The following is a 26,268-nucleotide window of genomic DNA, read 5'->3' on the forward strand; positions in this document are numbered from 1 at the left end:
TGACACATGTATGTCTCAGGACATACATAGTAAGATTTCCACCCAGCCCCATCTGGGTTGTAAAAAACACTCAGTAAATCCTGGAATGCAGGGTCAGGCTGTGATTGTATAGTATGCAGGCGGGCAGGTCACAAGACAGCCCAGAAGCTGTTAGAAGTTGAAAAAGAGAGTGTATTTTCCCATTTCTCACCTTGTGATTTATATAGGGAGAAGTTCAAAAAACATTTCAAACAAACAAAAAAATTAATAGAGAACAACTATGTGACCAGCGGGGCTTAAAAAAAATTATAACGCTGAGTAACTGTCTCTTACATGGCACATTAACTCCATAGATATTAGTGCTACTTGTCAAAAATAATCCAAATAAACAGGGATTGGAGGAGGTCCCTGCTCCTCCTGAACATGTAAACACATTTCTGTGTCTGTTTCATGCTCTGTCCTTCACTGTCATTTGTAGAGCTTCTCAGCATGTGTTGCTAGCAAAGTTGAGTTCACACCCAAGTTGTAGGGTCAGTCAACAAAGCCTGCATCCATGAATTGTGGGGTTGTGCTGTGATTAAGTTACCTGTAGTGGCAAGGAGGGCAGGATGACCCCTGAAACTCTCAAAGGCTCTGTGCTATCTGGTTCCTTCAAATTCAATTTTTTCACGGCAGTAAAGGAGTATAAAATGGTAAAGAGATAGGAAGGGGTAATGAAAGCTTTGAATAATTAACTGCCTACCTAAGTTAATTCATTAAGGTTAACACCTTTGTTGAGCATTAAAATTCATGTGGACATTATTTAGTCTACTTGGGAGAGATCAACAGTTTTCTATTGCCCTTATGCTTTAGTCAATAGGTTCTAAACATCTCAAATTCTTGCCTTTGAGAAAACAGTGATTTCTTTTGCAGGTATTAAATTTGATGCCATTAAAAGTAAAAAAGGCACGATTTCAGTTGCATTCATGCATGACACTTTCCAAAAAACCCATACATTTATTAGGGTAATATTAGACTCTTACTGACTGTGAAATGAAGCTGTCTAATTAACAGGGCTAAATTTCATCAGCCATGCAGAATGTTTTATCCTATTTTTAACCTTCAATTTCAGTTTTCAAATGGGTTTTTACTGATAGCAATAAAAAATACTTAAAAAAAAATTCCTCACAGTCAACGAAAAGGGTCAGGGAGACTTCCCACTGGAGTTCTGTGCTGTTTGGTCATTACTCAGAGATACTGTTGCAGGGCCTAAGTTGTTAGGTGTTTTAAATCTCAATTTTAAGGCTTTTGGGTTCCAGGTTGTAACGTTTTATAGCGTACAATACTAATAAAGGGCTAGTGCTTGATTTAATGGACCAGAACTTGGGACCTTCTCTATCTTTCTATACCAATTTCCAAAAAGGGAGAAAAAAGTTTAATTTTTGAAGTGGTCTCCCTGTATACACATACTTTTATTTTAGTTTGGGTGAGGAGGTTTTTTTGGTTGAAGCTTTAAGAGGAAATTGGTTTTGAGGCATTAATGACCAGCTAGACAAGTAAAGTGCTCATGGTGAATTATTGACCATGAAATTATAAAACGAGAAAGAAAATACTGTTTAGTCTGTTGAAGAGTTTAAATGTTGAATTGCTTGTTGCTATGGCTGCGATGTTCTGTTTGCAATGCTGGCTTTTTCCAGTGCCCTTACCAGTAAAAGGCAGGAGGGATTTCATGCAAGTGGTGTTCTTAAGTGCAAAATCCCAGTTTCTGAGCTAAGACATTTGCTTATAACTGCTAAGTCCGCTAACAGGATGGGTGCCCTTGTGCGTGCTACATCACTGCCCCACTCGCCTCCATTGCTCTGGGAAAACATTGCAACTGGCTGGAGAAGGGGAATCCTCTCCCTTCTAGGAATGTTTTAACCTCACCTTGAACTTCCCTGACGTGGTATCAGATGAACCTTTTAAATGTATTTATTTGCCTTACACATTTGTGATCCTGATGTAGTTCTGAGCTCTTGGATGATTATATGTGTTCTTGCGTGTACGTGTATGTGTTTAAAAGCTTAATCATTCCTATTGCTTTTTGTGCGGGACAAGGAATGCAGCTCCTTTGCAGTTGTTGCTGTACAAGTCAAATGTCATCGCCAGAAGTTTGTTTTCTCAGCTTTTTGTTTTTACATTCCCACTTTCAAAACTTCCTGAGTTTAAATCAAATAGTAAAATGCAGTCCTGTTTCTTCCAGCTTCTTTTGCAGAATTGTTTTCAAATAACCACACCACAAATTAGAATCTCCATGCTTTTTTCAGATGCTGTCCTCAGCTGCTACAATTTAACATAGTTCTGTTGACTTTCTACTAAATCTACACTGATTTGCAACAACTAAGAATCTGCTCTCTGTTAATCACTACTCTACGCTTTAAATAGATATTGCAAGATTTTACTGACACTGCAAATAGCTCTGTGTATCAGCTCTGCTGTAATGCCTAGATATAGCATGGTAAACTGAAAATATGGGTTGTCCTTTCCTGTGTTTATCTGTTAGGATCTAACTTTGTTGTGTGTTCAGTTCTTTTTGTCTTGTTATATCACATTAACATTGCACTGCTAATCTTTAATGGATTGTTTTGTTTCCCTATTAAAATGACTTTTGTGTGAATCATTTAGATGTTCCATATTGACACCGTCCTGTAATGGTCTCTTGCTTTGTAACTGAAGAGGATTCTCTTGTGGGATATTTGTGTTTGTCCGTGTGTTTGCTCCTGAGGCTGTGAAAATGGCAGACAACGTTCAGACCTGTGGCACCAAATATCCCTCTTGCTGTGTTGTTCAGAGGCTGCCTGCACACGGAGAGCAGGTCAATGGCTATGGCACAGTGCATTGCGTTTCTGTGATTCAGTTGTGAAGGACAAGTTGGGCCTTTTCATGTTTGTCTTCTGCTAGTGAGAGGTAATAGAAGGAGAAAGCTGTGCAGCATGGCACTGTCACCCCCTTTCCCTCCAGCCCCACCGCTGTCTGCACTCTCCGTGTTTCAACAGATTTCACCACTTCATGCCAAAGAACACTTCTAGGATCTTCTTGGGAGACTATTTCTGGGTTTTGTCCCAAGAAAGCTTGCTACATTTTTTGCTTTATTTTTTTAAAGTGCTTTTGATGGTGGTTCCTTCATTTTCAAAGACTTCTTTGGTTTGTGAGAAAGTAACAGGAATGACTAAGGATTCAGCATTTAAGAGAAGCAGATACACTCTCTACAGAGTGTAACTGGCTGTAGATCCCGCCGACTTAGCTGCAGAAAAACCTGCACCTTTTTTCCATACTCCCTGAAAAAGTCTTTGGAGAGCAGTATTGTCCGTGGGAGTCTCCGGTGCTGTCACCTGCCCAGACAGTGCTGGGGCAGGAGCTCTGTTGCTGGCTCCACGTGCTGCGGGGCTGGCCAGAGCAGTATTGGCAACACCTTCCAGGGAGCTCACACCTCGGACCTGCAACGGTGTGCAAGGGAGCTTTCCAGGTATTTGGAGCAGGAAGAAATCACTTAGGCTGTCTTCCCACTGTTCAACCCCATTTCCTTCTGCATCATTCCTCACCTCTTTGTTCTGTTGCTTCTGCAAGTTTTCTGTCCTTTTCCTGCACTCTAAGTACTGTAATTCCTGCTGACATGTGGTTTAGGATTTTTTTGTTGCTACCCCATGATCATAATTTTGGAGTATCTTCTATATAGGATGGACAACTGTAACAAAGTCTTAAATAGATTTCAATAAATCAGTGGCTGTCCTTTTGGGGCAATTGAAGGGTGGGGGCCATTTGTTTGCTGCACTGATTTCCCCACCCTCGGAGTGTTTACGAGATGCAACAATCTTCCACCTGTGACTTGTGTCACCTTGAAAATATTTTGCAACATTTCTTAAGCCTGGGCACACTCACCCGTTATTCCCTGGCATTTTCCTCCATCATCGTAAGCCCTTGTTCAGATTTACAACACCTGCCAGCATCCCACACAGCCTAGTGAGCACTGTCCTAGAGGAATGCAATAGCCTCATGCTCCAGTCTTTGAAACTTGGCTTTTTACCTTAAACCACTGAAGACACTTGCCAAAGGCCAGGGCAGGAGCTGGTGCTGGTATTTTGCAGATCAGGGAGACGTCCAGACCCTGCAAAGGATTTCAGGAAATCTCCCCTTGATGTCAGTGAGAGCTAGTCACTGAAAGAGATGTCAAATGTCTGCTTATGCTGAGGTACCAAGCCTGAGACTTTTTTCTTTTTTTCCCAGTGAAAAAATTAGGAACCAGCAAGAGAATAATAAGAGAAATGGAGAGCAGTTTCTCCCATCCCACCTACCAGTCACCAAAATGAAACTCAAGGTGGCAGTGCTTTTACAAAATAGGATAGATGGGTTTAAGGAGTCCCATGACTAGCAACAAGTAGAGTTGAACACACTGTGCCCAAGAAGGTATATCCGTGAGACATCTTAGGCAGCACTGGACTTCAAGAAGGACTTTGCACTAGTAAAAAATATATTCTGAATAAGGTCAGGTATTTCAAATTCTGAAATACAGGAACAGGGACACTTGCCTGTTTTTAATGAGCGGACTGTACTGTGCAGTGCAAATGGTATCTCTCAGAAAGATCAACGTTTGGTAATTAAACACTACATTATGAAGTGGTACTCTGTGTACCACTTCTAGGATTTGCTTCTCTGCCTTTTCGATAGGTGTCTTTTTGCTTTGGCAGGGTTTAGGCAACAGTGAAATGTGGGAGTCGGGATGAATAATGTGTAAAGCCTGGATTGGGCGCGCTGGAGTTGATGGGGATGTGTGTCTGAAATTAATAGGGTGGTTTGCTTTTCTGACAGCCTCTTTCCATTTTAGAGAGGATACCATTAGTGGTGTCCTGTCATCTGACCACCTAGTTAGCTTTATCTGCACCAAGAGACAAGGGAGAGACCATTAAGATACCGTATCTTCCCCTCTGGAATTATTCAGATTAGTAAAGGTGTGCATGCCTGGTAGTGTCTTAAATAAGTGGAGCTATGAGAAATGACAGGTAATGTTTCACATTAGAAATATTTCTTAGGAGGCTGGCAAATAGCACGAAGGGCAGCACCCTCTGGGACACTGAGGAGGATGTTATTCCAACTTACTACATCCACTATCAGTTCTGTAGAAACCAGAACATTTGCCGGGATTAGGGTTTTTTTGCTTGACATCCTTCTGGGCAGCACAGCCCGTGCATGCTCAGACACTGAAGGAGACTAATGAAATGGCTCCTTTTTCTGAGCTTTGTTTTCGTGATCTGATTTTTCATTTCTAATTCCCATTCGAGCCTTCCTGTGGCACCTGACTGGGCATTTGCACTCCTGTGGGCTGAGGACCACCAGTGTTACGTGCCTTGTCTGCTGGGAGGAGGCCTCCCTCCCTCCCACTGCCTCCGAGGTTCTAGATGCTGTTAACTCAGAATGAGCTTGCCTAAAAATACCGCCTAGTTATGTTCAAAAATATGATCTTAAGCCTGTTGGTTTGTAGTGTAAATGGCTAGCCTGCACTGCTTTGGTATGGATAGTTTATATATTTACAAAGAAATTTTCATCAGTGGCTCACAGTTTCAGGAAGGAAGGAACCATGGAAAAGCAGGACAAGGCAGTGGCTGCCGTATCACCTGGTCTGCTTTTCAAAGCAAATGCTTTACACACAAAATGCCTGGTGGAATGGCATGTCTTCCCATACTCTTTTTGTTTTCGGACTAAACAATTTAGTGCTTCATTTGTCATAAGATCCAGTGAGATCCTATGAGAGCTGTTATATTTGAAAATGAATGGGTGGGGGGACAGCATCATTGATAATCTAGGTTATATATCGGGCTAAACTTTTTTATCCTTGTTAAGTTTTAAGATACATGTTTATCTGAATAAGAATTTCTATGAGCTTCCAGAAGCAACTGCATATTTCAGAAAATTGTCATCCCAAATAAGAGCTGCTTAATTATCTTGTAGCTGCCATATATGTCTGTCTGTTCAGCTGCGTGTATAAAAATGTGTTTTAGACTATTTATGATATTTAAAAAATATATCGATAGGAAGCCTAACTTGGATAAACAAGTACTGGGAGTAGGTATCTTTCTTTCTGAGCAAGTTCTTTAATTCGAAATTTAAACTTTATAAAATAAAGCTCTTCCAATTCTCATATGCAAAAGAAACTCCATTATAGAAGTGGGTTTGTATTCTAAATAAAAATGATGGGATACAAAACCTCTAATTTTAAATTTCAGTTCGAGGGAAAAAAATTGCCTGCAGTGTTTGAAAGCCAAATATTGAATCATTTACTGAGTAGCAATTCAGAAAGCAATATGGGCTGTCAACAAAAATAAAAGTAGTTTAATTTTATGCCTGTTAGTTTTTTTTACATATGAATACATTTTACCCACAAATATGCTGTTGCCACATTTTAAATTTTAATTGATTTCCATTGCCCATGCTGCTAAAAATGCGAAGGAGAGGTGAATACCTACTCTTGTTTTGGTTTTAATAGCTTTGCGTGTCATTGCCAACAAAGGTCATCTGCTATTGCCTGAAATATCTGGATTAAATGGTCTTTTTACAAGCAAAAGAAATGCACAAGAGAATTTCTTACATGGCCATTCTTATAAATTACTTTCCTTGCAAAGTATCCTCAGTTGTATTACTAAGTTGGTGGCTGTCAATGGAGCTGTGCTACCAGAGACACCTTCGCGTTAGGTGGTGGAGCAAGGAATCTATGGATGTGAGAATCTATTTCTGTTTTTTCCTATGTTCTGCATTAATTCTCTTGATAAGCGTTATTTAACCAATCATCTGGTTTGCCTTTAATTTTTCCATTTCTTGTTGCAAGCAAACTCTGTCCCTGCCACTGCCCTGTCTGAGTCTGGCTGCAGAGATGCTGTCCTTGGGAAAAGACAACTCATAAATGGCAGACCACTTCACAAGCGATACAGGGAAGACAGCCCTCTAGGGCTCTCTGTTTACCATACTGAAGGATATGTGATTGCTTCCCAGGTTGTTGGCCTGATATGTCTCAATAGCAGTATAAAAAAAACTTTTTTGTGGTTGCAGATTCCACCGCCTCAATTCCAAATGAGGGGGGAAGCGTAATATAGTCACATTTCTTAAATGAGGATATGTAGCTTTTTTGAAATTATTTTGTGTACAAAAAGGAAAATCACACTGTTTTTTTTAAATTAACAGATAGTTTCCCATTAAAAAGAGGGTTTTCCTCTCCCAAAATTTATACTCATGTTCATTTTGATCTCAAACATGAAAAACATACATTGTTTTTAATCATTTACATAAATCTTCTCACTGAAACTCACTGAAAACTGTTTTAAAGACACTCTCAGATTTGACCACTGCACAATAATGAGGGAGCCATTTTTCACTGTGATTTTTTGCAGAACTGGGATAATTCCTCTTTGAGATGCAGCAGCGACTTAGCCTAATGTGAAATTTTCTAAATGCAAAGGAAACAGACACCTACAATGAAAAAAGTTAACCAGCTGTTGTGTGCATGAGAATGTTCTTTTGAAATGTATAATTTTAAAATTTTTAGCTTTTTTTCAAAGCTAAAAAAAACCCAAACCTGTCTATAATTTATTATAATTAAATCAGAACAATATGACACGGTACCAGTAGGACTGGGAGAATAGAGGAGGACTAAAATCTTTTCAGATTATATTTATTACATCTCCAGGTGGTACCATCTGCTGTCTGTGGCTCTCAGGTTCTTTCAAGGCAACTGTTAAAATATGCAGGGATGAACTTGGGTCAGTAGTGCTTGGAAGGACATGGGAGGGATGTAGTTTTATTGAACTACTACCATGCTGAACTTCTGTAGTGTCACCATGTAAACGTGTGTTCTTGTTTAATTACTGTTCATCGTGGGAAGCGGGATGAGGTATTAAAGCCCCCAGTGGGAACAGTCAGCATCCTGCTAGAATTTTTTTTGTTGGACAGGAGGCTCTGGAAAAAACAAATTTGTTACAAAGCTGTTTTGTTTGGTTTAATCTATTTTTAAAAAAGAAGTCCTCAGAGTTCTTGGATTTAAGATAAAGGTTGTCATGGATGCCTATGAAATAAATGTTGCAGGGCAATTTTTTGTGAATTTTCCTAGCGTCCCAGCTTGGCCTTTGGCTGACTTTCCTTTCCTTTTAGCCACTAGCCGTTGCTCCAGAGGGTCACAGATCTCGTGTAGGTCGTGTGTCCAACCTGCCAGCCCTGTGCAACTTCCTTGGATACTCTTTGACAGCTAAAATGGCACTAGATGCTTATGTTTTGGCATCTTAATCTCCTTACTTGTTTCCTAAACCTTTCCACTGCAGGAAGGCAGCCTATGTAGGCTAAAATCTTGGCCCCTCCGAGGGCTCTGGTGAAGCTGTAAGTGTGCTGCGCATGTCTTGGAGTCAGTGAGCTGGAAGTGAATTCAAGGGTTATCCAGTATAGCTCTGACCTCTAAATCTGGAGCCACTATACCTACCAAATCTGTCCTTAAACACCCCCAGTGGCGAGCATTCCCCATTCTGTCCGGACAGTGCTCTTTGCTGTATTGGAAAGGAATTTTTTTTTTTCCTTTTGTCTTAATGGATATTGAATCGTTCCCTCTGCAATTTAAGCCTAGCATTTCCTTTCCATTATGGCATAGAAAACGAAACCACTCCATTAAAGCAGTTCTTTTTTCAAGCTGAAAGGTTGTAATGAAGGTTGATTTAGTTTTTCTCTCAGATAGTGTTTTCTAGGCTTCTGACCCCTCTTGCTGAGCTTCCCTGGGTTTTCCAGCTGCCTCCCACCTCTTCTGGGATGGCAGCATCCAAGCTGGGTGCAGCGCACCTGGCTGAGACCAGGAAAATGGCTTCTCCCTGGGCATTTAATGCACTGTACTGCGATAAGTACGTGCTTTGCAACCATACTGTACTTCACATTTCAGTTCATGCTGTACAGTATCCCAGATGCGTTTCTGCTTAATCGTTATTTTTCTAATCGTAGTTGAGCTGATTATTCCTGCGCCTATCACATATCCACGTTAAGTAGCTCATGTTAATAAAAACCTCAGGTGATTTAAAATGTCTGATTAATTGGGCTAAAACCAACCAACCAACAGATATGACATTTTGTAAAACTAACAGCCTGACTAGACAAAAAAAATACCAAACAAGCCTTACAGACTAACCTGGTGTTTGCCAAGCTCTGTGTCTACTCCCATATTGTTATATGAAACGTGGCAAGGGATTTCATCCTTCCAAATCATTCCAACTTCTGAGACTGTCCTCCAGCAGTCTAGGAGACGTTTCCTTCCACTTTCATGCTTGTGGATTTTAATAGGTTTATTCTCTTCCACCGTCCAGGTCATCAGTGCACTCTGGGTCTCTTTCTAGACACAGGGCAGGCTCAGGAGAACCCCACATAGTGCAGCCTTTCCTGTTAACAGTGAGCCTCTGGTGTCTCCTCCATCTGGGCTTGGCTTTTGCTATCAGAGGACACCTCGGATATCAGAGGTTGCTCACTTCTGGGAGCTGTACTTCTAGAAGGAAAAGATTGTGCTGTGTCTCACATCCATTCTGCATCTAAATAGCCAAGGAAAATGTTACCTGGAGATAGGTGAGGAACTGAAGGCTCATCCTTTTGTCACTTGAGATTTCATCAGTCCCTCAAGAAACCTTAATACTCAGAGTTTATACTAACCATGTGGGTTTTATTTGTAAGCTCTTCTGTTGTTTTTCAATATCAAGCATTGCCAGTCCTTATGAAACAAATGTGATCATACGGTACTTTATTTGAAAAAAAAAAGAAAAAGAAAAAGCCCTGTAATCAGGCAATTTTGCAAGGATCTCAGTTCTCATTAGTAATAAAAAAATAGGTTTCTAGGCTTGTTTTTAAAAATTGTGGTTCAAAAGCTAGAAGATAAATGTTGTTTGTCTCCTTTTGTGGCCCCAATTTGCGAGTTTTGGATCTTGTTGATGATAGTTAACACTCCCACATCATTGTACCTAGTGTGGTGCTATTAAATAGTATGATTTCATGGACAAAGTGTGAAACAAGTTCTCTGTGGGATCTTATTGTATTTACATGAAGAAAAAGGCTGCATTTTAAGTAGGATAGTCGCTTTCTGGCTCCACGTTTTGAGTACTGCTGGCACAAAATAATAGCAGCTAATTCTTTCTTCTCTTCTGGATTCCAGAAGGATGAACTTTGGCCTTTTGGAATACAAAATATTACCACTGATTTGTTTAAAAGCATTTGAGTTGTTATCACCATTAGAGAGTGAGGAAAGAGGCTGCCAAAAAGCTTCAATTTAAAACCACTTTTCAGCCAGTTTTTGAAATGTTGATTTAATCATGTGAAGATTTACAGGCATCAAGGAGGAGGTGAAATTAAGGAAACCTCACTTGGGAGATTTCTCCTGGCTGTAAATTCAGGGTTGGACAGAGATGAAGCACCAGCACTGCAAGGCCTAGTGACAGGGTATGAGCTGGGAGGAAGTTTACCCTGATCGCTTTATCCAGCAAGACTAATAAGTAAGAAAACTTAACTGGGGATCATTTTGCATTTAGTTCCGTGTTAAATGAAACTCGGATTTTGAGTGAGGTGGGATGGCTTGGGGGAGGCTCCTGGTACGGCTGCTGGTACAGCACCCGGCTGGGCTTGGTGATGCCAGAGGCCCGTGTCAGTGGGCTCCTTGCAGCTATTATGGCGTTTCCTATACGTGCAAAGCGGTCGTTATAGAACACTTGAGAACTGGTGAATGTGAGACCTAGAGAATTAGAGAGTATCTTCCTGTAGTAAAAATAGCAAAATCTGTTTTAGAATTCACATAACAGTATTTTAATAGCCTCTACATGTGGCATTAAAGTGATATTTTTACTGTACTGATATGAACACTTGAAATCCAATATGAAAATCATACTTAATCTATAAAAAGCTTGAAGCTGATTATTTTGAGAATTCTTCTGTTTCTTTCCTCTCTGCTAGAATATACCTTGCCATTTGTTTCCAACTTTTAATTAAGAAAATAAATTTTATTTTCAAGGTGTTTTCTTTTTTTTATAATCAAGCTAAGTACATGCACATACTTTTACAGTATATTTATATTTTTAACTTTAATGTAATGGTTTTAGGGACAACTAGAGTAGCTGGTTTCTGTCTTTTGAGAAGATGGAAGAGAGTATTTTTATTTATTTATTTCTGGCTGTGTAAAGAGCCTAGGGAAAAATCCCATTTAAATTTTTCATTCCCACTAAAGCTCTCCAAGACTAAATTTTTTTTTTACATTTTTTTGCCACTGAGGACTATGCTTACTTTCTCCAGTGTTACTATATGATCTTGGTATTTATTGTCACATTTCCTAACGTAGCCTCAAAAGTTTCATGTGATTCTTACAGGGGCTAGGAATATGTATTCATGAACTAGGATAATTTATCCATAATATAAATTTTTTCTACTAATACATTGAAAATTTAAATCTCAGAATTTTGACAATGGTTTATGAAATGGTGAGACTGAGGAATAAAAACAAAATAAAAAAACAGAAAATGCACTTTAGACATCAGTGCATTATGCATTAATAAACTGATAGTTTCTAAATTCTTGCTCACTTTGCATTTTAACCTTCTGCAGTTCAATTCACAAGTTCTTCCTACAGATATGGCCACCTTACAGTGGCCATCATGAATCTTATAGCATAAACAGGCTATCCTTGCATCTGTGCAAACTCTAAGAAGCTGAGAAATTTGATTCTATGAACACCTTGCACAGTCTATAAAATATGTGTAAAATGTCTCCATAGTAAAAGAAGAGGAAAAAAGGATGTGTGTTAGTTTTCCTGGGAATACTTGTTTAAAGGATGGCTGAAATTCTTGGTTCAGTTAATTTTGAACTATTGGTAGAAGGCAGAAGGAAGTTTCATGGTTTTCATAAAGTGAAAAATTAGTGCCTTGGAGACTCACAGTTTGGAAATGGCTTTTACAGTTAATGAAACTCAAAAATGTCAGCCACCTTCTTCTTGCTCTCCTCCATCCCAAAAGGCCAATTTCCTAAGCTTGTACATGTTGTGGCTAAACAAGATTATGGGATTTATAGCGAGAGTACAAAAGTCACTTGAAATAAAAATTAGGCTCCTCAGTCAGTTTTGAAAATAGCACGTGGGTCCTTGATGGATTTCATTATTCCTGAACTTTAGGGGAGCTTGAACATGGGAGGACGAGGCCATGGTCAGATGGCCTCAAGCAGCCAGCACTGTCCCTTGGAGGCCTGTGACACCTGTAGTCTTTGGGTTCCTACTCAGAGGAAAACAGGAGTGGAGGGGTGAGATTTTATATTCCACCGAGATTTGGCTCTTCCGCCATGGCTGCCAGAAGACTCTGTGTGTTTCTGAGCACAAGCTCCCTGGGATAATGGGGAGTAGGACGTTGCTGAGAGTAACCCAATGAACAAAGAAAGGAAAGCAGACCCCACCAAGGTGGTGGAGGCTTAATTTACCTGTGTAAAAAGAAAGGAAACACTTTCTACAGGCCATGATCTGTAGTTCTTGTTGGGAACAGGAACCATCAGGGTAGCTGGGGAAGAGATGGCAAAATCTAGTGGGCTGAGATGGAAGCAAAAGGCAGAAGACTAGAAATAGGACATAAATCTGTAATGATGAGGATAAGCTATGGAACAAGTTCCCTGAGTTGTGATTGGTTTTTCAAATGAAAATTCCATCAGCCTTAATGCTCTGTGCCACAATTGAGGATGATGGTGTTATAAATCTTTCCCCCAGTTAGAAAAACTGTTTTAAAAGCATTTTGTTTAGATAGTGACACGTTTCTCTTACAGGATAGCCTACTGTAAATGCACCCATGCTGCCTTTGCCTTTGTTTCACAGAATTATGCAATTTAGCATGCTGTGCAGGTGAGCCAAATGGACGTGTTTTATGCTGGGGCCACGTTCTGGCAGGCCATGCCAGTGCACAGAAATGTTTCCTCAGCCCAAGTGGTCCTCCAAGGAGGAGAATCTGGCATAACCTCATGATTATGTTGGAAATCCTGTAATAAATATCTCTGTCCATAGTTAGCTGAGGTGACAGTTATTTTTGACAAATAAAACCTTCTCATAGTGTCCCCTTAGTTCATGTCTTCTAAAAGTATTAGCAGAGGCCTCTCGTGAACCGTTTTCTTCAGATGACTTACTGGGTTGTACCATACTGAAATGGAGTAGATATTGTAAAAGATGAAGTCATGAGCCAGTTTCTTTATTTTGTCCTTGTATGTTTTGCATTTCTTCAGTCTGCTGTTGCTCATCTTTAGCGGTTGCCATAGCTAGCACTGTTATTGATGACCAGAAGTACATAGCCAGATCTTCATCTCTGTTCCTCCTGGATTTCATTAACGTCTGTCTCCTCCTTCCAAGGCAAATATAATCGTTGTAGTAGTTCCCTGCTGGGCAGGGGAGGTTGTTGTCTGCACTGAGGCGTGTAACTGTGGATTTCCAGTTCTGAAATCCCCCCAAGGTTTCTGCACACACCTGCTAAAGGGTTGTTTTAAAAACCTTCAGATTAAGCTGACCATGTGCTTGCTGTATTTCATAGTTCACAGAAACATCTTGGTCACCAACATTTTTTTCATCACCAGCAGTTATGCTGATACAGTGCCTATTGCACCATAATGTAACCAGCACAGATAAATTCTTGCCTGTTCCTACCTTCTCATGTACTTTCTCATAGAAAACTTAAATTGAGAAAGTTCCTATTTTTCCACAAAGCTGTTGAACAGATGTAGCATCTAATATACACTGAACTTTGTGGTTACTCTCTGACCACAGTAAAATCTTTAGTATATTAGATAAAAGCAAGGACACCATAAAAGGTAGTATGATCTCCATGTATTTCAAAATTATTTTCCTTGGGTCTCTTTTCCAGAAGCAATCTTGTTTTCTGTGCTTCTTTTACCCTAGTTACGAAAGATACGACATACATCAAAGATAAATTTATAGCCTAATTCCATGTTGTTGCACCAGGATAATTTCTCCAGAACCTCTCCACCTCTATTTCTGGAATAAAAAACATTTAGGAAGATGAACATAAATTCAAGTCACTGCAAATTATGAAAGCATCAGTGACAAGTGTAATGCTGTAAAGACTCTTTGGAATACTGGGTTGTACTGGTAGCAAGCCCTGATGTTATACAGGAAAATTAGTGAGCTTATTGCCATCAGACACACAGCTTCTTTAAGAGAGATGTTTAGTTTCTTCTGAAAAAAACAAATCCTTGCAAAATTAAAAACTCACTAACCTTGTTGTTTTTACTGTTTCGGCTTGCAGTCTAACTTTCCCATTCTGCACAGCAGATGTGGGCTTAGTAAAAATTGTCCAAAACATTGATTTTTGTAGTTCTATATCAGATCTCAGACTCTGAGCTATTTGCATTAAAAAAAAAAACCCTACAAGCGCACGTGATTGCACTGAAGAGCATTGAGCCCCATGTTCCAGCTAAACCAGTTAGCTTGCCTTGAACAGTGCCTAAAAACATATTTCTAGGGAAGAGTTAAAGGCACCTTGCTTGTAGCCCTTGAATCATTCTTCCACAAAAGAGTTTTATCGATTTTGAACTCAGATGTACTTTGAGCTGTATCATGTGGCAACAAGGAGCTGCACATTTTAACTCCTGGCTGGAGAGAAAAGCATCTCTTTTGGTTAGTTTTGAACCTGCCACCCAAACTTTCAGATGTTCCTGTTACTGGAAAAAGCAATGATCAACCTTTTATCTCTTTACGTGGTGCATATATGTGCCCAGAATTATCCAGACCTCTGTTACATCCACCTTGTTTATAGGGGTGACCAAGTCTTGAACGGTCCTAGACCGTGCAGTCACACCTTGCAGGAAAAGCCTTTCACGCCACCAATAATCCTAGCTGCCCATATCTCTACCTTTCTCAGTACTGCTTTTTGAGGCGAGAAGGCGAGAGCAGTACACAACCTTCAGTATGTGACACTTCAGGGATTTACACTATGTCATTTTATTTTTTTCCGCTTTATCTCCACCACTTTCTATATTTATTCAGAAGTAGAAGCCAAACCTCCCAAGTTCTCTGTTTTTGTGGAAGCTGATTTGATTTTTTTTAACAAATATTCTGCAATCATGGCTTTGCAATCCGAGAAGAGAACTAATGGGAACTGTTCTGCCTTATAGGAAAAAAAAAAAGGTCTAGTTTTGATGTCGGTGATTCATGAAAAGAGTGTGTAATGCTTGTTCACATACAAGACTGCAGAGGAGAAGGAAACTGAAAAAGACAATTTAGTTACTAAAAGAAATTAGCAGAGGACATAGCTAACTGAGCAGCTGAGGAATCGCTCAGTGAGGAGGAAGGTTGCTATGGTGGGATAAGAACAGAGCTCAGCTGCACGGTATTCAGTGTTTTCCAGGCTGTAGAGATGCTAATATTTTCTTTGTTTAGTGATGATATTTTGATGAAATGCACTTAAGCAAACTGAAGTGGGAGTGAGTAGCAAATTGCAAATATTTCCACTGCAGAGCAGCTCTGGGTCATGCTAGAGCTTGCCCAGAGGAGGAGTGACCATACACATAACTGGTCAGACAGAAGACACTTGGACAGCAGAAACCCCTCAGGACAAGCCTCCTTTGGCTGACCATCCTCTGAGGATGGCAGAGGTTGGTTAACTTTGAGGAAACTAAAGAGATTTTTTCCTGTTTGTGATCTAAAACCCCAGATAGGGTAGCAAGAGCTAGCAAGTACAGTCATGCTCTCTCATTTCCGGTTGAAAGCTGCAGAGATCCTATTTTCATTCTCCTGAAAAAGAAGAACACTTTTGACATCTCAAAAGATTTTGAGGAATGCCTGTCTCCAACACAACTCTGATGGTTCATGCTGGCGGAGGAGCTTGAGCTGCTGTAAGAAAAGAGAAATTGGTGCCTGGGTGCCAGTGTGGCCATGCTGGTGGGCCCTGTGCGCTACTCCATCACCCCAGGAGGACAACGGGTCTCCACTGGGCTTGGGAGTATTGCCTTTGGCCCCTCAGGATGGGGCACTGAGGCAGGAGCAGGGCAGCCCTCCCACACTGGGAAGGGGTCAGATGTGCAGGAGGAGAGAACCAGTGTCCAAATCAGGTATTGGTGCTGTAATCTGTTCAACACAGGATTATTTCTTCTGTGAAACAATACCACCGTAAGGAAGTATGGAAGCTGCACCTTGTCAAACAGAACATGTGTGACAGAAGCATTTTTTTGTTTCGGAGATGCTTGGAGACAAATTAGGGAGGAGGAGGCTAACGAGAATCAATCAATTTTCACACCGATGTCTTTGTACCTTTGTACAAAGGTCACTGAGGATAAAAACCTGAGGAACTGGTGGAAGGAATTAGTGGAAGAGTAGGAATTCGTGGAAGTGCAGGAGTAACTCCTTCCTGGTTAACCCCAGTGCACCAAGAACTTAATTGGGATCTTCCCTTAAAAACCACTGGGCGCACCACATCCTCTGTCGCCAAGAGGGCCCTTGATGGGTGCCTGGATTTCAGAGGAAGGCTGGGCAGCAGGGCTAAACGCTCCTCCATGGCTGGGCATCATGTAGCTGTGAAACCCTAGCATGTCATCCTTAAGCTTTGTCTGGGCTTCCTGACCAGTCTGACAAATGCCTTTTACCATCCCTTTCCATGAACGGCTTCCATGTGGTTTTCTGAATGGGTATTTAACCAGGAGCTCGAATACATAAGGTGATATGCAAAAGACTCCTTTGATTAGTTTGCTGTTTTTTTCCCCTCCTAAATTGTGTGAAGTACTTTCTTAGCAGGCTTGAAGAGATACCATCCAATTAAAGAGATCATATTCACTCTAGCATCTTCAGGGATTTGAAATAACTTAAAATTTGTTATTTGTTGCTATCTTTAAAGTTGAAATACACTAGGGAACTTCTGACATTTTCAGCATTTGACTCCTGTAAGAGGAGCCTTTAGCCTAATGAAGTCCCTGTGCAACTGGGATTTTCTCTTATTACACTGGTGAGGGCATTGTTTGGCACATGGTAGGCTTAGGATACACTTTTTACAAAAAAATTGGAGCACCTCTGAAAACAGCCCTTGCATGTTAAAAATATACAAGCAATTATAAGCAAAAAAAGTAGCCATGTTTGGCTTGCCAGAAGAATACCTTACATAAAACCTTTCTGTGCAAGCTTTTTATGTAGAGATAATTACTCTCGTAAAAAAAAAAAAAGTTAAATTCACCAGATGATGAAAATATATGCTTTCAGTATCTACCAGGTGTGAAACATGTTATCATTAATTCTTCATTTTATATTCCCAAGTAGGTAATGAATTCACTGCAGCAAAACAAGGAGCTCATGGCTGTATTGGTCTGATGGGCTTTCAGGACAGTGTAGACACCTGAGAAAGCAGCTGAATCATTGTTTTAAAACAGGAAAGGAGATTTCTGCCTTATTTTTACGGAAACTAAATTAATTTGAAGCAAGGTTTCTAAAAACACTTTCTTTATATGCTAATTTTGTACAGTGTATTTCAGTTTGATGATCTGAGGGAGGGGTTTCAGGTCTGATAGCATTTGTGCTGCTAAATATGGTCTTCCTCGAGCCTGGAAGAGACCTGACTAAATCAAAAATAGAGTTGGAGCAGAACGATATGACTTGCCTGGGAACGTGCTAGTACATGAGGAGAGAGAAGGGGATACCTTTGTTATATGTAGCACAGCCAGCCAGGGTTTGTTGTCAACACCTTACTTAATGGCCTCGCCAGATGAGTAATAACATGGTCCATGTTCTGTGTGTGTGCTTCTCCAGTGAGCTCGCAATTCAATTAAAATATCTCAACATGAGCATAATTAATAATGATAATTATAATGGTGGCAATAATGATGATGATGATGATGATGATAATAATAATAATATTATAATCTGTTCTCCCAGCTTTCCCTAACTGGGTGGGTTTTCACGCCATTCATGTTGTACGTTTTAGAAAAAGCTGCTCAAGAGCCTCAGCAGAACAGGGCATGAAGAGGAAGATGCCGCTTTTTGCTCAGTCCGCTCATTTTACCTTAACCACGCGGTCTGACATCAGTAACTTAATGCTTATGTGATCTGTCTCTTTCATTGACCCACTCAGAGAAGAGATCCTCAGCCAGGATGGAAAGTTGCCGCAGTTGTCAGCAGCTGTGGCAGGGGTAGCATCTCAGTTCTCTGCCCTTGGATGTAGACAGGCAGTGGGGGAGATGACAGTCTGGCCGTGCGTTATTTAGTCACGCAAGTGATTTTGTCAGTGTATTGGTATTTTTGTTGTCAGTATGGAAGGCACCATCAGAAAGAGCAATTATGTTACTTGATGATAGGCTACTAAAATGTTCTTTATCTATCTAAAGTGGTTTCTAAGGGTTGAAGTTAAAAACTTGTTTGTGTAAATTTAAATTTGACATGTCATAATTAATTCCATACATTTGTTTGCTTTTAAAGCCCTGAGTGAGTTAATGTATAAAATTTCCCAGAAATATGCTGCTGATAGCAGTGATATAGAAAATAGTCTGTTATGATAATAGGACCAATTCTCCTTAAATATTCCTTATTAAAATATTTGGTGATACAAATGCAAAAAATTAGTACATTTTTTTCTTTCAGGATTGAAGTCCAAAGCATTATTCAGGAAACACAACTCCCATTTTTGTGCTGTATAGTAACTGTTTCATGGGGCAACAAACTGAAACTACAGTTCCTGCTTCATGATCAGGAAATAAAGACACGTCTTTTCAAGCGGTTCTCAGTATAAACCATGCAGGAGGTTTGGTAGATTAAACTGAGCTTTATATGCCACTACAATCATAGCCTGGCTAATTGTAACTTATGAGAGTACTAAGAATTAGATAGATTGAAAGGAACCTTATCATTAGATGTATGTCTCATGTGCTTGTCTTTTGGGTGCAACATCAGCTTCTCCTGGGTGAGGCTTGTCCCATAGACATATGTAACTTAGTTCCAGTGTAATGCAGCAATTAGAGTGCCAATATGCAGAAATTTGAATAACATTCTCAGAATTCATAAATTGCCCAGTGGGACGCTAAAGTCCTGATTACATCTTGCACCGTCTGAATGTATATAAAACTACAAGGAATTCATCCAGCTTCTTTTTTTGTTTTTCTGAACATGGTTATTCAACTGTGTCTCACTGTTTATGTCCCAAATTAGAGGGCTTCCTCTGTCTGGGAGCGACCCTTTGTATTAGTTTACAATGGTTACAAAACAAACTACTCTGGAAAAACAACTGCGGATTTCTGACAGAGCCACAATTCAAACTGCTCTGTCTTACTGTCACTCCAGTAAGACCTCAGTAATGAGCTGAAGGAGAGAGTTTTATTAGAGAGACACCTGTACAGCAGAAGAATAGCCATGAACTATATCTAATATAGAGGGACATAACATGGGCAGATTAGTAAGAATTAAGAAGAATATAATACAGCAATATAGTAAGAATTAGTAATTTGACAATTTAATGTTCTACGTTAAAAAAAAATCCACATACCAGAGAGGAGCCAAAAATGGGGTCCTTATGAGTGGGTGGCACTCCTCCATTAGATGTTTAGCTACTGATAGTGGTATCATCCTTATTTGTCAAGCAAGCTGGAAGTTCATCACTTAATAAAACCTTCATAAACAAACAGCAAATAATATAGGAACTCTAGTGGCATTATCAAAAAGTTTCTTATCATTTAGAGAAACAGTATTGGTAAAGCAAATGCATCTTCTTTATGTAAACTTTTTCCTTGACATCCCTGTGTAATGTACTACGTTAGTAGAAGGTAGTGCAGAAAGAAGGGTTAGAAATGCTTAAGAAGTCTGTGTCCACAGGCTTCCAAGTCCATGGCTGTTTTTATCAGAGGTGGCTTTCATGGAGCAGTAAGAGTGCTTTGAATGAAGGTCATTGGAGCACACGCTGCCAGTGCGATGCATTTGCACCTAGGGACAGAGCAGTGTCAGGCACCACAGCTGCAAGGCTAAGCAAGAGCCTGGGAAAAGGCATAATGAGTTTCTAGGGCTTATAGGTCTTCCCTGCACATGAGGTGAGCTAGATACGATTCAGCGTACATGCGCACAGCTTAAGACAGGATGACACAGAGCATAATGTGATTCTGTGTACTAATAAATATGTTAGCGGTGTGCTGCTGGAGTGTATAAGACAACATTAACTGTGAATTTTCAGTTCTCCAGGTGCTTTTTTTTGTAACTTTAGTGGGGTTCTTGCTTACTTGTTTTTTTTGGGGGGAGTTATTTAGTTCTTTAGCACTGAGTAGATAGAGGGTTATTTAGCAATAACTGTACCATATGAAATGCATACTGGGAGAGCTGGGATACATGTGCATGTTTAAAAATACTGTGGTAAGTGGGAGGAAAAATGCCTGCCGATCAGAGCCCTGTAATTTCCCTGTGCCTCGTTCTCATGGGGCCAAGTGCAGCACTTGTAGAGGAGCAGGTACTGGAGGTTATGCGTGGTCTGGCACCACCATTTGTCCTCCCTGTCCCCCTTCCTCATTGTGGTGCTTTCTCATATAACATTTGTGCTCTTGGTGTTCCTTTGTTTAGCTCAGTGAGGACATGAGGGACGCTAAAGCATATACTGTGATGTTGGAAAAGCTGGAACTTGCTATTTGTAGACAGCATATTCTTGTATTATCTTTGTTTGATTTAGTGCCCTTTACTGCAGTTACTCAGCCTCCAGAGGAGTACTGAGTGACTCCTGCTACCGCTTCCACATCTAACTGGCTTCTTACAGGATAACTTGCAGAGATGCTGCTTTGGAGTATAGTATCAGGGGGCTGCACTGGATGTGTCATTGAAACCCTGTTTCCTCAGGCACTCTCATTGCCAGGCTGTATACCAGCTCCTTTTCATCTCTGCATGGCATCTGTCTGAGACCTGAGCAGTCCTGAAGATGGTAGAAACTTCCCACCATTGAGCAATGGAAAGTTAGTTTGTAGTTCTGCCAGCATTCCTCCCAAGGGCTCTGTGTCAAATAGCCTTGAGCCATTTCCCTAGTAAGGAGGGAGATGGATCTGCCACTGGACTTACAACAGACGCAGCCAGGCAGCAGTTTGTGGTACGTGGGGAGGGATTTCTTTTTCCCAGTGTTTGCATTCATTCTTGTTCAGAGCCTGATTACTCACACATAGTATTTACCTTTAGGGGAATATATGTAACTAGACATGCTTCATTACTGGATGAGATAATAGGTAAAAGCTTCTAGTCAAAGTTCTTCTGTATCTCTCATGAATATATAGACAGATGTAGAAATATGTACACAAAATAGGATACAAACGAAGGAAAGGATAGAGATTGGAAAGGTGGTTACAGTTTTACTGATTGTCACTATAGATGGGAAGTCTGAAATTTTCTTTTCTAAATCTTAAGTAGTTATTTCAAAAGTAAGTTTGTTAACTTGCTATTATTCAACCTACCCCTTCTCTGAAAAGCAAATTTACCATAAACATACCATTTAGTAATCAGGCATCTTGTAGTCTGTTTAGGCAAAACATATAATGTGAACATTCATAAGAAAGTGTACTCTGAAGTGGCAGCGGTAAAATGTTATACCTTTTATTAAAAAACACATTAAAGTGAAAACCCTAACTTAAATTACCTCTTGTTAGTGACTACTGGTATGCCTTCATTATTTATAAATTGGTCTCAAAGAGAAAAAGAAAGAGTTGATTCACTTTCCATGCCCCTTTCCTTACACAGGACTTCTTGTGAGAGCCATTTTGAGACCTTATTAATTGTGGCTCTCAAACACTTCTCCCAGGTGAGAACTTTCTCCTCTCCTTTGCTTACATTTTTATGGGGTTTTGAGACATGTTGGCATGCCAGGAAAGGCCTGCAGAGCATCCCTTTGCTCTTGCTTGGTGGGTTGGTCCCAGCCCTGACGCATTCTGTCACCACAACTTTCAATGGGTAAAGTACCTCCCACTGCTACAGGTTTGCTCAGACAAAAGATTCCTCACATCTTACATGGCCGCATTAGCTGAACAAATATGCAGAGATTTATAGCAGGCAGTTTTGTTTCTGTAACCTCTCTAGGGAAGTCATTTGCCATAAAGCTCTTCTCATAATACGAACACAATTTGGTTGAAAAATGCAGTAAGTTCACTTCATTATTTTCATAGGGTCGCATTCATTTTTGTATGTGAATGGCAGTTGGTTTATTTTTCAAAATGTTTGCAAGTCTCATGAGTTTCATAAGTTGTAATGTCGATAAGTATCCATCCAAAAGCATGTTATTTGTTCTTTGTTATTTGTATTTGTTCTCCTTTGAAACAAATTTTAAAAACCTTATCTAGAAAGGGAACCATATGCTGGAGATTTTTTACATAAATCATTTTGCTAATGCTAGTGATACAGAAAAAAAAGTACGGGTTTTATAATGATAAGGAAAAATAATTTTACTACCAAAAAGCGGAATTTCTAAAATCCTAATGTGCATCTACACTAACAGGAAATATTGTATAGTTAGTTACTATTAGTAACAGTGATATAGAAAAAAACCCGGGAAAATCTATTTAGAAAAGTGCCCCCCATGTGCCTGTTAATTCTATTCACCTTCAGATAAATAGGACAGTGTATGCTACCACTTATCTTAAGAGGTCTAATGAAAGGCTATTCACGCACATTGTGACTAATACAAACTGGGAGAGCGAAGAATTAGCAATGTTTGATGATAGGCCTGTAACGGCCTTAGCAATATTACTGAATAGCCTTTTCAAAAGCGTGTCTTATTAGCAGTTTTTTTCCTGAAATAATCATCTTCTAATGCAAAATTTAGCTGGATTTTAGGTACATAAAAAAAGTCCCGTCCTACCATCTGTCAAAGGTAGCACAGTTCTTCCATAGACACAGAGGACGTGTCCCAGCCAGCCTCAACAGGGCGTATGGAAGAGCGGGGAATAGACATCCTCAAGGTAACGCCCTTGCCTTAATTTAAATAACCCTCCTTTGCTTCATAGCCACCTTGTTTCATGAAAAGGGAAGTTTCTTTTGCCAAAGCCTGACCTTTGAAACCAAACTTCCTGAATTTTTAGTTATATGAGCACCATCCATGAGACAACAGGATCTCTTGAAACTGCAGAAGTCATACATATGAGGCAGCAGTATCCTCTTAGTACTTTTTTCCAAACAAATCCAAGACTCTTATTTTAAATACAGTGATTGTTTGTAGTATAAAACAGGATGAAATGTGAAAAACATTCCCTTTTGCAGTCTGCTGAAGTCTCCCTTCCCTCAATCCCATGAGTCCTGAAATGTGCTGGTTTGGCCTTTTGTTTGTCAGGGGTTTGGGGTTTGGTTTTGTGGGTTGGTTTTGTTTTTTTTTCATTTTGGTTGTAGAATCAAATGTTCCTTATTTTAAACAATAAGTTATATAAAAATTTCTCTCGACTGCTATACTTAGGCTTTAGTTATATAAACTGTTTTCCTCTCCCTTCTTCTTCCTCCTCTCCCTGTTGACGCACAGAGTCCGCAGGAAATCTCAGCAGTGGAGGAGAGGCTGAACTCGGTTTGAGTTCCATGTAGCATTGCTCACCCTCTGCCTCTCTGGAAACTGATTTTCCAATTGCTGCCGTGGGTGGAGTAAATGGCACCGATGTTTCCATCTGGGATTCTTTCCACCTTGTGCCTTCTGTCACTGAGACAACATTTCTTTTCTGCTTTCCCAGATCTTTTGTGGTATGCTCAAGAGTAAAAATGGCAATGCTTGATATTTTCCTTCCTTTTTCATCCCGTCTTTTGAAAATAAAAAATTCTCTTTAACAAGGGATAAACAAGTCTCACCAGTTAAATTGGATTGAATTTGTACATCTTTATATTCTGCACAGTTGAACTCTTTCCCAAAGTGGTTCTTTTAACAACAAAACATCTCCCCAGCTTTTCATATCTGGGATCTAAAACCACAATGGATTGCAAGATCCATGGAAAGCTTCATTTTTTAATACAAATAAGTGTAGTAGACAATAGAATAGGGTATGTACTGAGAGCTTTTGAAACTGCCCTGGGTGCAGAGCCTGCACATCCATGCAGAAACTCTAAGTAAACAACTTAGCTGTATGCTGTTTATTCCACCTCTCTCTTTCTCTTTTCTTTGCTAACACAGGTCCACAAAGAGTCTCGAGTTCTCAAGCCCTAGCTTTTGGATGTATGTAATGTCAGTGTGGTTTCAAAATCACATGATTTCCTAGCTCCGTATCTTATCCTTCACCCAACGTTGCACAATGCTCGATTGTCAGCTAGGATAACAAAAGGAGCCAGATTGTGTTGTGCCACTTCTTTTTCTATTTCATGCATAAGTTGCCCACGGGATATTTTTCTGTGTTTGTAGCACGTTTGGTGGATTTGGGGCACATTCTTTGCTTCCTTTCTCCTCATTCGTGTGACCCTTTTTCAGTGCTTCCAAATGAGCTAATGTCTCTTCAACATGGAGGAAATCAACCCAAGTTGGTTAGGATGTGTATTGTTCTCTTATTTTATTTGTGGGTTTTTTTTTAATTGGTCTTTGTTCTGTTCTTTTCTTTTTTTTTTTCTTTTTTTTTTTTTTAAAGCATATCCACAAAGAGAGAACATATAACTTTCTGCCCTAAATACCTCTTTTGCATCAGGGATGGATATTTTAATGGAGCAAGGTGTAAGAGCAGAACAGTGCCACGTCTCTGTCCTCATGAGCATAGCTGCATGCAGATTAGAAAAGCTCTATAGTGCTGCAACTGTATGCCAGATTTGCTATTTGCTCTTGTTTGCATGATAGTATTTCTAATATACTAATATGATATGGAAATAATGGCACATCACAGTTCTTTCAACATCTTGTATCACTGCTTTATCATATTAGGCTAATACACTGCGAGAGTTGATAGCACCTCTCCATGTCAAATGGGATCCACTTCTCTTGGCACTGAACCGATTGGACTCAAAGGTTGATAAACTTATCATTAGAGAATTGACACGACGGAGACTCAACTTCAGCCTCTTGCAAGCAACCTAATGGCCTCCGTTCAGAAAGTCAGTTCTTCTTGAATAACTTTGATGTTTATAACAGAGAACAGACCTGTTAAAGCATAGACAACCACATGCCTGGATATGAGGCCTCCAGGAAGGTGTCAAAGGGCATGGCCAGTCTTTTGAAGAATGCACCCTTTCCACAATGGGACTAGGCACAAGGTCAGATCCAGTCTACACGGAGCACATTTGCAGAAAATACTGCCCCCCGCATGGGAGAACGGAAGGGGAAGAGGGTCTTGGCAGGGGAAGGGCTTTGATGTCACTCAGTTTTGTTCTGCAGACCTCGAGGAATTAAAGAGGGATTCAGCCATGGTAACTGTAAAATCCTGTTGCTTGTACTGAACTCCAGTGAACGTGTTCAGGCCAACCAGACAGAGTCGTATCTTTTAAGCGTGCTTCACGTTAGTGAAGGAAGTCACCTTACTGTGTCATGCTAAACTAAGTGTATTCTGTCAAGTGGAGGTATGTACAGACCTTTCGGAGACTTCCATTTATCTAATGATTTGTAATGAATTACCAGAGGGTACACTGGCACTCGTTTGGATGATGACGGAGAAGATGATACCTCACGCTGAGATTTATTAGACTCTGCAGATAAACTCTTCAGTTCCTCTTTATCTTCTAGGACTTAAACATGTGAGTGATGCTGCCTGCCCAAGCAGGCACAAAGTATTCTCTGTATAATACCCAGACTCCAGAGGGCTGTTTTGGGGCCAGTATTTGTCTGGATGTCACTCAAAGTAGATTCAGATATTGTATTTATCATTATGTTCTGGGTCCCCTAAGGGTTGATGTTTGCCTCTATCTCTGTGGTTAGAATGTGGATTTTCCTTAATATATTTGGCTAAGGGTGTATTGTAATAATGTTAATGCTAATTACTTGATATTTCATACTATCTTATGGGGAGATACTTTTAAAAAAATGTATTTTGAAATGTTTTCTTTCTGTTTGCTCAATGTATGGTATTGCATTATGTTAATACCAATAAAATTATATATATATAGATATATATATTTCCCTTTTATAAAGAAGTAAATTATGCTTTTTTGCCTCACAAACAGGAAATGTGCAGTGAATAAAATTACATCATTCTGCCTTACAGCAGGTGACAAAGCTTATAATAGTTTTAATATTCTTTTTTTGAAAAATAAAAAAGTATAGTATGTCATAAACTAGTTGGAAATTCATCAAAATGCATGTTTTGTGTTTCTGCTCAATGGGACTGTCACAAATCAGCCTAAATATTTAGCAATGTTGTTTTGGCATCTTTAAT

The 26,268-nt window shown here is 39.8% G+C and overlaps 1 protein-coding gene across 4 annotated transcripts in view; it reads left to right on the forward strand.

Moving 5' to 3' along the window:
* The window catches only part of CNKSR2 (connector enhancer of kinase suppressor of Ras 2), a gene marked incomplete at both ends in the record, with an annotated part of 215,875 nt that overhangs the window by 176,158 nt on the left and 13,449 nt on the right, over positions 1-26,268 (forward strand). The window lies entirely within an intron of this gene.

The sequence above is a fragment of the Platalea leucorodia genome (genome assembly GCF_965183815.1).
Source record: "Platalea leucorodia genome assembly, chromosome: 2".
NCBI lineage: Eukaryota > Metazoa > Chordata > Aves > Pelecaniformes > Threskiornithidae > Platalea > Platalea leucorodia.